Genomic DNA, 14959 nt, shown 5'->3' with positions numbered 1-14959 from the left:
CTCTTAGCTCCGAGGCATGCTGCGCTGACTGCAGCATGCTGCTTGAACATTGCAAACCGAGAATTAAAAATCCTCCCACTCCTGGCGAGTGGTAGGCCTAGTCGACGGCTTACCTTGTTCCGTCGACGACAGTCCCATCAATGGCGGTTGCGCCTTTTCTTTTTTCAGGACGAGGAAGGGTGGCTCCTCGAGTGGGACCTTTTCTTCTGCCGGTGTTTCTCGGGGGGTATGCCCCTCGGTTTCGGCTTCTGAAGACCAAACCGTGGACCGCGCCAGATATTTTGAGGGCGGTCGACCCATCGAGAGATTAGCAGCTTGGTCGCAAAGGGATTTCGGATGCATCTTGGGGCACGGCGGACAGTCCCGTGCCGTGGCACCAGAGACAACTCGAGTGGGTCAGTGAGGGACATCTTGGTGCCACAGTCAGAACACTGCTTGAAAACGGACACCTTTGAGACCGACATATCGTGTTAGCAAAAAAAGATTTATGACGAAAACTGTTGAGAGTCAGAGCTCTGTGTTCCTAAGTAAGGTGTTGACACACAGAAAAAAGGAACTGAGGTTGGGGCGTAGAGATGTGGTACTTATACGATGTCTGATGTTAAATCCGGAGCAAATGACTAGCAAGACAGATCGATGGTCGCGGTCCACTATGCCCCCTATCTAAGGTTTTTCAGAGCAGCAGAGCTGGATGAGAATCTATGGGAGAAGAGCAATCCATTCAATGCAGGTTTAAAAGAGGATATGATGGTCTCATACCTCCTGTTCCCGCTGGTGTAGAGAGAAAACCAAGTGGGACATTATGTAGTTCTTAGAGGCATTTCTTCTCCTCTTGATTGGAGAAGACCTGACGACCTGTCCTGCACATGCAGTTGGATCCTGCATTTTTCGCAAACAGAATCTGTGACCCCCTGGGCACTCCTCTCTTGGAAGCTCAAAATCAGATGTTATTTCATGTTGTAAGATTTCATCTGGCATGATTTATGTGTAGTTTGTGGGAGACAAACCCAGAAGAAGTTGTCTGGGCTTGTGTTTCTCCTTCGTCGGAAAGAATGTTCTGGAGGTTGAGTGGGAGGTCGACTGGCGTGAATGCTTTTTTAAAAATGTTTTTTTTATTAGCATTTAACCATACAAAACAACAGCAACTTAACTCCCTCCTCTAAACCCCCTCCCTCCCCGGTACATTCTGTTCGGTGCTATTCCCCCTCTTTCCAATTTCAGGGGATTGCAGTTGACGCAATCTTAAAAATGTTCCTTGTGCCGCAGGTGTATAGACTCCTTACAGTTCTGGTCCGGGCCTGGTAGTTCTTGGTTTTATGGCGATCCGTTAGCATGTCCCCAAGGTGAAGCTGTGTATACCGATCACTCTTGGGTGAGTTGGGGTGCCGCTAGCGGGCTCCCATTATTCATGTTGGTCCCGCTAAGGAGTATCCTGTGGCGAGGTCTGTTTTGACGATGGTGCATTAGTCGACAGGACTTAAGACGACTGCTTAGATACAGACCGGGAGCCTTCACTGCTAACCGGTGTCTTTAGTAGGAGACTGGGGGTGTGAGGCCTTACTGTGACTCGTCGACTATTTTTGCTCACCTGTTTTTTCATAGGTCGTTCTTACAACCTGGACCTGTGGCTTGATGGCGAACGCCTGTCAGTGGGGATGATAGCTCTTCCACTCCTTGACGAGCCCGCTTCAGACGCCGGGTATGCTCCTTCATTAAGCCAACAAATCGATGGTTTCTGTCTTTGAGGGTATTCTGAGAAAAACACTGACAGATTTCACAATCCTCTGGAGAATGGTTAGAGCAGCGGCAGTATAAGCAATCTATATGCCTGTCTGTCACCTTCATAGACGTTCTTTGGGCCATAAGTCCCACAAGGTATAAACAAGGATTCTTTAGGTTAAACGGTCTCAATGCTCATAACCAACACCATAGTTGAGTGGTTGGTTGCTTCGGTTGGAGTATAGAGTTTGTGTGGGAAGAATTTCTCAGTGAAGAGAAGAACTCTAGGAATCCCACCTGCTAGAAAGTCGATTGAAATCTGAGGGGAAGCTGCTGGGGGGAGCTATACACTCGATGTCCTATTGTTGGGGACCAAAAGCACCCACGACAACGCCGATGGGACACGAAAGGTGTCAAGGTTTTTCCATAGGAAAAGTACTAAATCAAAGTAACCAGCAATTCCCAAGCCGGACGACGGGGAACATTCACAGCATGTGAATCCATGAAAGATCCAATGCTGAAGAAACGAGAAATTATGTTACTCACTGTAGTGGCTAACGTACTCCTTGTCCATAGTCCCCTTTCACCCATACTGTATGGGCAGCCCTCGCTAGGGATGGGAAACGGAACCTTTCCACCAGAAAAATGGTCTTCCTTATAAAATATAGATGCGGGCGCGGCTCTGGGAGCATGCGCTCCCCTGACTCTGGCCACCGATGCCCCTCCCCAGTCCCCTTTGATGGGTCAGCTATATTACAATTGCCTAATGAGACAGGTTTTTTAAGGGGTAGGATGGTGGGAAGAATGGAGGAAATGGGACTATGCAATAGGAGTACGCTAGTCACTATGGTGAGTAACAATTACTCCTACGTCCCGTCCCCTTTCCTCCACACTGTATGGGCGATTTAAACTGAATGCAGACCTGAATGCCCCTCTTAAGAAAATACATTTTTCCAAAATGCCTGGCCAAATACTGGCATCCAAGCAGTAGTGTTTGCAAAAGGCTGACGGGGAAACCCAAGTAGCCGCCTTCCTGATCGTCTGCCACAGAACGAGGCATTGGCTCCGATGGCGTGGGCGTGCATGCTTGCAGGCAAAGACATGTGCTGCCCCTCATACGCTTCTTTGATGGCCATCACCATCCACCTAGCTATTGAAGCCTTGGATGCTTGACAGCCTCGTTTGACCGGCCAAAAGTGATGTACAAGGCATCCGATTTACAGACGCTCTTCGTCCTGTCAAGGGAAAATCTTAGAGCACGACTGACATCCAGACAGTGCAACACTTTCTGTGCCTCGTCCTTTGAATCTGCGAAGAATGTCGAAGTACTATCTCAATGAGTAAACAACCTCTGGGAGAAATGAAGGGTGCATCCTTGGCACCACCTTCTCCCGGTGAAATGTGGTATACGGCTCTGAAGCCACTAACCCTGTATCTCACTGATCCTGCGCGCTGATGTAAAACCAACCAGCCTGATATCCGCTGACGCCATGGGCTCGAAGGGCTTGTGGGCCAGTGGACCCAGCACCACGTTAAGATCCCAGACTGGATGCGGGCGCTTCACTGGGGGATACAATCTGGTCAGGCCTGTCAAGTGCTTCTTGACCACCGGATTGGAGGAGTAGAATATGTTACTTCTTATAAGCCCCTATGGCCGCCAGATAAGTACGACGGGTGTCTACCTGCACACCAGAATGAGCCAGATGTGTAGAAAAAGACAACACCTTGTCTAGTGTGCATGCAAGAGGATCCATCTTGTTGACCTGGGACCTGTGACAGAACCTGGTCCATTTGCTACTGTACCGACTCCTTGTGGAGTTGCTTCTTGACCCGTGAATGATAGCCAAGTTGTCCTGTGACAAGTGCAGAGATTTCAGGGTGACCTGTTCAGGAACCACGCTGCTAAAGCTAAATTCTGCAGAGCGGAGTTAACCACTGTACCTCCCTGCTGGGATAGTAGGGGAGCTGGTCCCAATGGAAGGGGGACTGGAGGTTGATCCGACAATCGGAGGAGTTCTGGCCACCACAGCGCTATCAAAATGAGCCAAAGCCTCTGTGCCTCCTTGACCTTGCAGATGACCCTGCGAATCAACAGAGTTGGGGGAAAGGCGTATGTTCACATGTCGTTACACTGAATCTGCAGCGCATCCCTAGGGATCCTCTCCCCTGTCCCATCCAGGATGCAAACTGGTGGCATCTCCTGTTGCTTGGGGTGGCAAATAGTTCTACCTGAGTTGGCTCCACCTGATGATCTCCCTCAGGACATCCTCATTCAACTGCCACTCATAGTTGTCAACCCCAAGCCTGCCGAGTCCATCTGCCTCCAAGCTGGATTCCCACAGGAGGTGGACTGCTGATGAGTAAATGTTGTTCGACATTGCCCACTCCCATATGTCGATGGACAGCCTGCAGTGCGGATGAGACCTGGTACCTCCTTGCTTGTTGATGTAATACATGCATGTGGAGTGGTCTGTCTGAATGCAAACCGACTTGTTGCTGACAATGGGGAGGAACACTGAGAGCAAGCCAGATGACCATCAAGGCAGTTGATGTGTTCCAGTTGTTCCTGCCTTGACCAGACTCTGTGGGCATTGGTTGTCCAGAGAAGCCTGCCATCTCTCTAGGGACTAGTCTGTGGTAATGGTGATCTACGGTTGCAGCAGCCAACGGCCTGGCCTGCCTACTAACAGGTTGGCCTCTGCACTCCACCAGATAAGGTCTTGAAGGTGCTGTGGTATGCGGACTAGAGTTGCTTGGGAGACAGTTTCCTTTATTCCAAAAGGCTGAGAAATGTAGTTGCAGCTTCCTCATTTTGAGTCTTGTGTGTGGCACCGCTATTATTCTGAGCAGGTGTTGGTACCACTCTGCCGAGGATACTGGTCTGCTGAGAAAATGCCCTGTGGCCATGTTTGCTGTGATCTTGTCCACCGATGGGAAGATCCTATCTACCCTTGGATCCCAAATTAGCCCCAGGAATGTTAAGGACTGCGTACAAAGTAATTGCGACTTCTTGAGGTTGAAAGAGAACCCAAAATCGAATAGCATATGCACAAGTGTGGCAGCTGTGCACTAGCCTCCCTCGGGAGAGACTGCTTGTACGAGCCAGTCGTCAAGGTATGGATAAAGGTGGGGGCCCTCTTCCCTGAGCAGGGCTGCTGCAGCATTAATTAACCTTGTAAAGACCCTCGTGCTGAATTGAGGCCAAATGGGAGGACCTTGTGTATTGGAAATGAAAGCCCACAACCCTGAACTGGAGGAAGGAGCGATGGGGCTCCCAAATCGGGACGTGCAGGTAAGAATCTTCCAGACCCAGGGAGCACATCCAGTCTTCCCCACACAGTGTCTCCGCAATGAGTGCTGGCATAACCATCTTGAACCTTTGAAGGGATAGGGAACGGTTCAAGGATGAAAGGTCTAGTACAACTCTCAGGCCAGCCTGGTTCTTTTTCTGTATGGCAAAGATACAAGAATAGAATCCCATGCCTCGTTGAGGCTGGAACCTCCTCCATCACCTGACTTGCCATGAGCGAGCGGATCTCCGTCAGAAGTGTGTGTGTGTGTTTTGGGGGGAGGGGGGCAGAGGGGCGTTGTGTTTGGGGAGGGCAAAGGAAAGGGAGGCATTAGCAGGCAAAGCCCGAGGAGACCAATGAGAGAATCCATAGGTCTGCGAAACTTGCCCGCCAGGAATGAATGTGAAGGGCAAGCCTGCACCCCACCAGAGAACTGTGGATCTGGATGGCACTGTTTCTTTCCTTCTGAGGCTGGTGCCTGGGATGGGGGACTTTGGCTATAGGTCTTGGGTGCAGGCTTAGTGAAGATTGACAGGGACTTGGCTGTTTGGAGCCGTTTTTCTTTTTATCAAGCTCCTCGTCTGTAGATGAATGAAAGAACTCCTCCCCTCAAATGGCAGGTCTATAATGTGAACCTGCACGCCAGGTTTAAACTTAGTTGCTCTAAGCCAAGCTGGCATCCTCATGTCTGTGGCAACACAAATAGCCCTGCCTGTGGTGTCTATATGTGCCACTGTAGACGCCATGATGTCCAGGCCTGCCTTGAATCTTGCCCGACTGTGGGCCGAAAGCTCAGAAAGAAACTCTGCCATCTCCTGCCATAGCTTTTGGTTTAATGCAGCTAGCGTGGCGTCTGCATTAGCCTGCTGCAAGTGTAGCGTAGCATTAGAGCATATGTTCATGCCATAGGCCTCTAGGAGTTTTTCTTCCTTGCCTAGGAGGGCCTTAGTAGGTGTAGCCGTGGATGCTTGTTGGAAAGAAAGGAAGAAAAAATTATCCATGGGGAACACGTAGCGTGGTAGTCTCAACCACAGCTTAAAATGAAAGGGGTCCGCTCCCGTCAACGCGGAAAAGAGGACTGAGGAGTGGCGCCGGTGGGCAGAGTAAGGGAGCGCATGCTCCCAGGGCCACGCCCACACGTGCATCTAAATGTAATAGGGAAGACAACTGTTCTGGTGCAACATTTTCCATTTACTGTCCCTAGCGAGGGACGCCCATACAGTATGGAGGAAAGGGGATGGGACCTAGGAGTCCCACCGATATAAAGTGGGTACAAATGTCAGAGTGAAATAGCATTTTATAAGGACCACTTGAAAACTGATTCATCTTCAGTTTTGTTATATAATTGCACTCACAAATTTGAATTAGGTTTCCTGCAGTCTTCAGTAAATTCCTTCCAGAAGCCATTTCAAAAACTACTTTAAGGCTAAATAATATATTCTTAAAACAGGACGATTGCGGTTCCCTAAGAGGTCAGCTTGATGTCCACTGATGCCATTGGCTCCCACGGTTTATGCTCCAAGGCGCCCAACACTATGTTGAGGTGCAACACGGGGTGTGGCTTCTTGATAGGCGAGTAGAGCCTGGAAGGGCCCGTCAAATGTCTAACCACCTGGTTGGAAGACGAAAACATTTCCTCAGAGTTCCGGTAGGCTCCGATGGCCACCAGATTGGAGCAGCACGTGTCTATTTGCACCCCCGAGTGGGCGAGGTGTGCAGAAAAGGATAGCACATCGTCTAACGTGCAAGTAAGAGGATCGATCTCTCTAGACTCAGCCCAGTGGCAAAACCTAGACCACTTGCTTTTGTACTGTCTCCTGGTAGCATCCCTCCTAGCACCCTGTATGATGTCTAGGTTAGCCTGCGAAAGACCAATGCTTCAATGTGACCTGTTCAGGAACCATGCTGCGAGGGCTAACTTCTGCGGGGTGGGTTGGATGACCGTGCCTCCCTGCTGCGATAGTAGATGAGCTGGGCCCAATGGAAGGTCAATTGGAGGATAGTCCGACAGGCTGAGCAGCTCCGAGAACCAAAGTCTCGCTGGCCACCACAGAGCTACCAGAATGATACGGAGGTGTCGGGACTCCCTTATCTTGCAGATCACCCTGTGTACCAGGGGAGTGGGAGGAAACGCATATGCGTTCATGCTGTTCCATTAACTGTAAGGCGTCGCTCAGGGAGCCTAGACCCTGTCGGGTGTGAACTGAGGGCACTTCCTGTTGTACCAGGTGGCGAAGAGGTCCACCTGGGGATGCCCCCATCTGCTGAGGATCCACTGGAGGACCTGATTGGTCAATTTGCATTCTTAATTGTCTGCACCCAACCTGCTGAGCCTGTCCGCCTCCAGGTTGGACTCCCCCGGCAGTTGAATTGCCCTCAAGTGCATGTTCTCCAGAGCCCGCTCCAAATGCTAACTGCAAGGCTGCACAGAGGAGACCTGGTGCCACCCTGCTTGTTGATGTAATACATGCTGGAGTTGTCCGTTTGAATGAGGATCATCTTGCCACTGATAAGCGGCAGGAAGGCTTTGAGAGCCAGCCATATCGACCTTCAGCTCGAGCCAATTGATATGGGCCTCCTGTTCCTGAAGAGACCAAACTCTATGGATGCTGTGGTTGTCCAGGATAGACACCCAGCCCTCCAAGGAAGAATCTTTGGTGATGGTAACCTAAGGTGCCGATTGCTGGAAGGATATGCCTATCCTCAGGTTGCAGTCTGTGCTCCACCAGAGAAGGTCCTGTCGGACAAAAGGAGGAATGCGGACGAGTTCCACCTGGGAACCCCCACTCCTGACTCCATGAGGCTGCAAAGTGCAGCTGTATTCTTCTCATTTTGAGCCTCTTGTATGGCACAGCTAGTAGACTTGCCGCCATGGTACCCAAGAGGTGCTGGTACCACCATGCTGAGGTCACGGCCCTACTGAGAAAATGATCCGTGGTCCTCTTGATGGCCGTGATCCTCCAAGGGAAACACTTTCTCGAAGCTGGTATCCCAGATGAGGCCCAGAAACGTTCGACTCTGCATTGGCTCCAAGTTGAGACTTCTTGAGATTGATGGAGAACCCAATTTGTGCAGTGTACTCATGAGGGCGGAGGCAGTGTGCTGGACAGCCTCGGGGATCTCTCCCTGACGAGCCAGTCATCTAGGTATGGATAGACATGGTGACCCTGGGCCCCGAGAAGGGCTGCCACTGCATTCATAAGCCTGGTAAAGACCCTGGGGGCTGAATTGAGGCTTAAGGGTAGAACCTTGTATTGGAAATGGAAGCCCATGATCCTGAACCTCAGGAAGGACCGATGAGGCTGCCAAATCGGGACGTGCAGGTATGCGTCCTTCAGATCCAGGGAGCACATCCAGTTTCCCTTGCACAGTGTCTCCACAATAAGCGCTGGTGTAACCATCTTGAACTTTTAAAGAGGGAGGGAGAGGTTCAGGGTGGAACAGTCCAACACAACTCTCAGGCCAGCCGGGTTATTCTCGTGTATGGTGAAAATCCTGGAGTAGAAGTCCATACCCTGCTGGGAGGCTGGGACTTCTTCCACTTCCTGGCTCTCTACTAGCAATCGCATTTCCGCCAACAGAGTTGTTGTCCCAATATGTGGCAGTGGAAGGGAGGAGAGAGCAGAACCGGTAGGCGGTAGCACGTGGACACTACTGATAAGATCCAGGGGTCCACGAACCTCACGCCCCAATGATGTGCGTGAAGGGAAAGCCTGCCACACACCCCCCCGGCCCGACCGGAGACGTGTGGACCCAGAGAGGAATGTCATGCCTTTTTTCCCTCCGAGGCTGGGGCTGAGGAGGGGGGCTGAAAGAAGCCCTAGTTTCCCACCTTGTGCCGTTTGCAGCTGTGCAGACATGGAAATTGGTCCGCTGCCTGGACCTACGTTCCTGGAAGCCCTGGAACCTGCTGAAGGCCCGCCCCTTGACGTGACGCTGGTGCGTCTGGCTGCAGGTCTTGGGCGGGGACTTTGAGGATAGATAAGGATTTCGTAATCTGGGAGTTGTTCTCCTGAGCCACCATCTTGGCTTCTGCCAGCCCTGCCTTGAAGTGTGCCCGACAGCGTGACTGTGTACCGGAAGTTCCGGACGGAATTAGGCTATTTCCCGCCAAAGCTTTTGTTTAATATCTGCAAGCATGGCATCTGCATTAGACTGACGAAGGTGCAGCGAGGTGTTGGACTAGACCTTCTTTCCATATGCCTTCAAGATCTTCTCCTCCTTGCCTAGCAGAGCTGAGGACGAGGTGGCCGAGGAAGAATGCGGTTTAGAGTAGATAGAGGCTGTGGCATTCACCAAAGAGTATGCTTGAGGGTGTTTCGACAGCAACAGTGTATCCCACTCCAATTGCCTGTACTTGGCATCAAGGCGCCAGTTGGTGGGCTGTGACGTGGGGCGTAGAGTGAGGACCACGGCCAGGACCCCCGCCTCAGCTTGTTCAACCTCGGGTTGTGGAAGCCCAAAGTAGTCAGCCAGACCTGCAAGCCGTTCATGAAATGCCTTGGCAGAGGACGGAGTGTTGGTGTTCTCTTCATCATCATCATCATCAGTGTTCACCAGGGTGTCCTGCTGGTCCGGGACAGGTGGAGGAGTACTGGGTGCCGCAGGCTGAGGTGTGGAGACCGGAGGCTGGTATGGAACCACCTGGGGCGCAGGAGGCAGAGGAGCCAGAACCATGGTGGCAGGCGCAGGCAGCTGAGGCTGCGCGCGGTCCGTGGCACTGGAGCCATAGGAGGAATGATGATGAGCGCAGATGGCAGTACCGGAGGTAACATGTCCCTGATCACATCCCGAAGGATGGCTCCCATCTGAGGCAATCTCATAAGCGTGAGGAATTTCTCAAAAACCGGTCCTCACAGGTGGGTGGGGCACTAGGTGGCGCAGGCGTAGGGCCGGGAGTTTTCTGAGGTCTGGGCGTATTCTGCCTTGCTGCCTGCAGGGTGTATCTGCCCTGCAATGCTGAAGGATATGCTGTAGGCCACGTACCCGGTGAATACCAGTCCCACCTCGAAACCCGTTCTCCTACCAGGTCCCCAAAAAGGGGAGGATGCTATCGGACAAGCCCCCATTGTCTCTGGCACAGCAGCCGTTTTGTCGGGCTGCTTGCCACGTGCCTGCGCTATGGAACCTGCACCTCAGGACGGGGCCTGGTAGGCATGGTGCCATTGGCTGTGTCACTGGTAGTGATGCGTACAGTGCCCCCTCAGACATTTATCCGGTAGTACTGCGCAGCCCCTTGGGTAGACACCCGGCAAAAGAACCCTGCAGTGCCTCAGCTACGTCACAGGCAGGATCTAGCAACCCCTCAGCCTGGCGGCCGGTAGCTGAAGCAGTCCCGTTACCCAAGCTGGCGTTAGAACCTGGACGGTGCCTCCCACTCAGACTTTCCTCAGGAAGGAGTCGCCCTTGCAGGGTGCGGATGAAAAAAGTGGGCTTTGACTTGTGCTTGACTAAGTCCCTCAAATCCTCTGGGAGGCGGTCGTTCAAAGAGCTCCCTCCACCGATCTAACCCGTCCTTCAGAGTGTGCAGTGTAAGCGTGTTACACGTAGTACAATCCTCCCAGCCGTTATTGGGCCAAGGCAGCCGAGGCAAATAGCGTGGGAGTTGGACGTAAGGAAGAGCCCTTCACAGGCTCAACACCCACTGAAGCCCAAAGACATTGACATGCGCTAGGCAGGAGGATGGCGCCAGAGGAACGATTACCTGATTAAAGACAAAAGAGTATCCGGGTCAAAGTGCGTGGAATTACAAGGCCAAAGCCAACCCAGGAGCCCTGGTGAAAGCAGTCCGCTGCCATCAATGCAAAAAAAAAAAAAGGCCTAGGGAGTGGTGCCCGTGGGTGGAGTCAGGGGAGTACATGCTCCCAGGGCCACGCCTCAGCCCGCCTCTAAATTTAAAGGTTAAGAGGATTTTTTCTGGTAAAAAAGGTTCTGTCTCCCGTCCCTAGTGAGGGACGCCCATACAGTATGGAGGAAAGGGGACATGACGGAAATTTGTAGGAAGCATTTTTGTATTGCAGATGATGGGAGGTTGAGTCAGGTAGCTTTTGTCCATTTTCTGGTACCAGGCATAGGTGGCATGAACAGCACAAATGATATGTTACTCACCATAGTGACTAACGTCCATAGTCCCCTTTCCTCCATACTGTATGGGCGTCCCTTCCAAGGGACAGGAGACGGAACCTTTTTCACAAGAAAAAACCTTCTTCCCCTTTAAATTTAGAGGCGCACGGGGGGTGCAGCCCAGGGAGCATGCACTGCCCTGACTTTGCCCTCCGGCGCCACCCCTCAGTCCCCATTGACGCGTCGAGAAAATATTTAACATTGCTTAATGACACCAGTACCAGTATTATTAGAGGGGGAGGTTGGGAACGTATGGAGGAAAGGGGACTATGGACTAAGAGTACGTTAGTCACTACAGTCCCGTCCCCTTTCCTCCATACTGTATGGGCAATTGCAACAAATTGTAGCCCCCAGGGTGGAGAGGAGACCCTCCTTAAGCAAATAGGTTCCTGAGAACCGCCTGTCCGAATGCTGCATCAGATCTAGAGCCAGCATACAAACAGTAATGCTTGCAGAAAGCCGAGGCAGAGGCCCAAGTGGCCGCCCTGCTTATTATTTGCCAAGGGACATGGCGCTGGAATTCGATGGCTGTTGCCTTGGCCCTGACTGCGTGGGCATGCATGTTGGCCGGGAGCAGCTTGTGCTGGCCCTCATATGCTTCTCTGATGGCAGAGACAATCCAGCAGGATATGGAAGCCTTAGAGGCCCGATAGCCTGGTCTTGAGCCCCCGAAAGTGACAGCGTCCGATTTGCGGAAGCCCTTGTTCTCGTCCAAGTAGAATTTCAGGGCATGCCTGACATCCAGGCCGTGCAGCACTCTCTGTGCTTCGTCCTTGGGATCGGGGAAAAATGTAGGAAGGACTATTTCAGCCAGCTAGAAAGCAGATGGAACCTTGGGCAGAAATGCCAGGTGTGTCCGCAGGACTACCTTCTCCTTGTGAAAGGTGGTATATGGCTCCGACGCGACGCGACCAGCGCCAGGATTTCGCTGACTCTAAGGCCGTCTTGATGGTGGTCTGTCTGATGTCCACGGACACTATTGGCTCGAACGGTTTGTGCGCCAGTGCGCCCAAGAATATGTTAAGGTCCCATACCTGGTGCAGTCTCTTGACGGGCGGGTATAGCCTTGCAAGACCCATCAGATGTTTCCCGTATGTGCGGCAGGTGCCCACCTGCACGCCTGAATGAGCAAGGTGTGCCGAAAAGGAGAGCACGTCGTCCACGGTGCACGCCGGGGGTGGGGGGGGCTGGGTTTGATTCCCTTGGAGACTGCTCAGTGGCAGAATCTGGTCCATTTGCTTTTGTACTGGGCCCTGGTAGATTTGCTCCTGGCGCCTTGTATGATCTCCAGATTGGCCTGTGAGAAGAAGCCGAAGCGTTACCTGCTCAGGTACCAGGCTGTGAGGGCTAGTTTCCCTGGTGCAGGGTGGATGACTCTGCCCCCTGTTGTGCCAGAAGATGTGCTGGGCCTGTCGGGCGGTGAATCGGGGGCACTTCCGAGAGACTGAGCATCTCCGAAAACCATGGCCTGGCCGGCCACCATGGAGCTATCAGAATGATGAGGAGTTGATGAGACTCCTTTAGTTTGCAAATTACCCTGTGAATGGCGTCCAGGCATCGATGACCAGCTGGGCTGAGTGGGGTTTGAGCCAACCCTTCTTGGCTAGGGAGACTACATCGGTTTGCAGTGGAATCCCTGATTTGGCAGAGGGGCATTGTGTGAGGACTTCAGCCAGAACCTCCTCTGCCGGCTGTTCGACCTTGGGTTGGGGGAGGCCCAGGTACTCTGCCAGACCAGCAAGATGTTTGTGAAGGCCCTGGCATGTCCGGATCCTCCACCGCATCCGTATCCTGTTTATCTGGAGGATCCTGTGGAGGAGCAGTAGTTGGCGCCGGAGGCTGAGGAGGCAGCAGAGTTGGCTGTGGAGCCGGGGGAAGGCGGCTGCACCGGGGGCTGACGGGAGTCTGTGGTGCTGCTAGCATGGCGGAAATGACTTCCCTGATGGTGCCTTTGAGGATGATGCTCATCCGAGGTGACTTCATGAGGCCGAGGAACCTCTCGAAGAAAACCTAGGCGCCCCCTCGGACGTATTGGCGGTATTAGGGTGTAGCCCCTCAGCCATGGTGCCGGTATAAGGGCAGAGCCCCTCGGGTGAAGACCCGGAAAAAGAACCTTCCGGTCCTTCAACACTGTTAACTGGCAGGATCCGAGGATCCCTCGGCCCGGAGGCCGGTAGCTGCAACAGCCTTGGTGCAAGCGCTGGTAGAAGGACCTGACCGTTCCGTCCTGCGCGGGAGAGACCCTGGGAAGGAGTCTCCCTTGCTGGGTGAGATGGAGAATATTGGCCCTACTTTGGGCCTGGCTCGATGTTTCGCAAAGTTCTTGAGGTCCTCTGGAGGCGACTTCTGGAAGAGCTCCCTCCACCTGGCTAGTCTGTTCATCAGCGCTTTCGAGGACAGCGAGCCACAGGCTGAACAAGCTTGCCAACCGTGGTCTGGGCCAAGGCAACGTAGGCAGAGGGCGTGGGGGTCTGAAGTTGGGAATAGCCCGTTGCAGGCTGGACACCGGCTGAACCCTGTGGAAGTCGACATGCGCCGGTGAGGAGCGTGACACCGGAGGACCGAGTACCTGAATGACAAAAAGACAAAAAAGAAGACAAGAGAAGTAGTAACCACATGTGGAATTACATGGCCGAAGCCAAACCCGGGAGCGCTGGTGAATTCGGCCGGTTCCCGTTGACGCGGAAAAGGGGACTGAGATGTGGCACCAGAGGGCGGAGTGCATGCTTCCAGGGCCGCACCCCAGTGTGCATCTAAGTTTAAAGGGGAAGAAGGTTTTTTCTGGTGAAAAAGTTTCTATCTCCAGTCCCTTGGAAGGGACGCCCATAAAGTATGGAGGATAGGGGAGAGGACGTAAGAGTACAGTAATGGGTCTTCAAGCCAGCAAAACCAATACTCCATTTTGTCAGTAATCAACATATAGAAAAGAAAAATAAACCTTTCAAATCAGTCCAATACAGTGCTTCCTTACCTTGCATCAGTGGTAAGCAATAGAAATGAGGTCGCTTTCTTCCACCTTTGTTCTTTGTTGTACAGTCAGCAAAAGAAAGATCACTTTGATAAAGTTAATCACAGTCAATGAAAGTTAAACTTGAATTGCAAAGTTACAGTTTATCATCTGTCTCCCCCATATGGATGGTATAGTGCAAAGTTGCTAATCACCTCCGACATGGGTTACATTAGAAAAGTGTTGAATTTGTGAGGAAAATCCAGTTCATGAAATTATTTCATCTAATTCACAAAAATGTTACACATTTGCTTTATAAATATGCATTTCAAATAAACATTTAATGTAAAAAAACAGTCATTTAAACAACTGAACATGTTTCTTTAAAAGATATACACCATTTAAATGTCTATTGCAAGCTAACATGATTTTTTCCATTTATTTTTTAGATTACATGTAGAAAAGTATCTTTTCTTATAAATACAATATTTTCCCAGGTTTTATTAGAAATTGACAACATTTTTAATGGGAATTACCATTTTTTTGGGGGACCACCACCAACATTTTGTGCAAACAATGCCAGACTCTGTAAGCGTCTAAGAGCAAGTATGCTTATAAAAGGTCATAAGCAATCATTCTAGAACTAAATCTTGCTAAAATAATCTATTTTTTTTTTTTTACATATGTGCAGAAATCGAGCAAATTAAAGCCACAGAGAAATGTGTCACCCACTATCCTTCAGAAGCATAATTCAAGTTGACAAACTCATGTTCAGAACTGGCAAATCATTAAGATTGTATTGAGAAAGCTGCAGATTCAATCATTCCTATTCTTACACAAATTCAGCGACTAAACGTATTACTGGATGACAAATCACATC

The sequence above is a fragment of the Ambystoma mexicanum genome, chromosome 3q, assembly GCF_040938575.1.
Source record: "Ambystoma mexicanum isolate Mex_15411 chromosome 3q, UKY_AmexF1_1, whole genome shotgun sequence".
NCBI classification, from domain to species: domain Eukaryota; kingdom Metazoa; phylum Chordata; class Amphibia; order Caudata; family Ambystomatidae; genus Ambystoma; species Ambystoma mexicanum.
The sequence above is the reverse complement of the archived record's forward strand: the minus strand, read 5'-3'. Positions refer to the sequence as shown.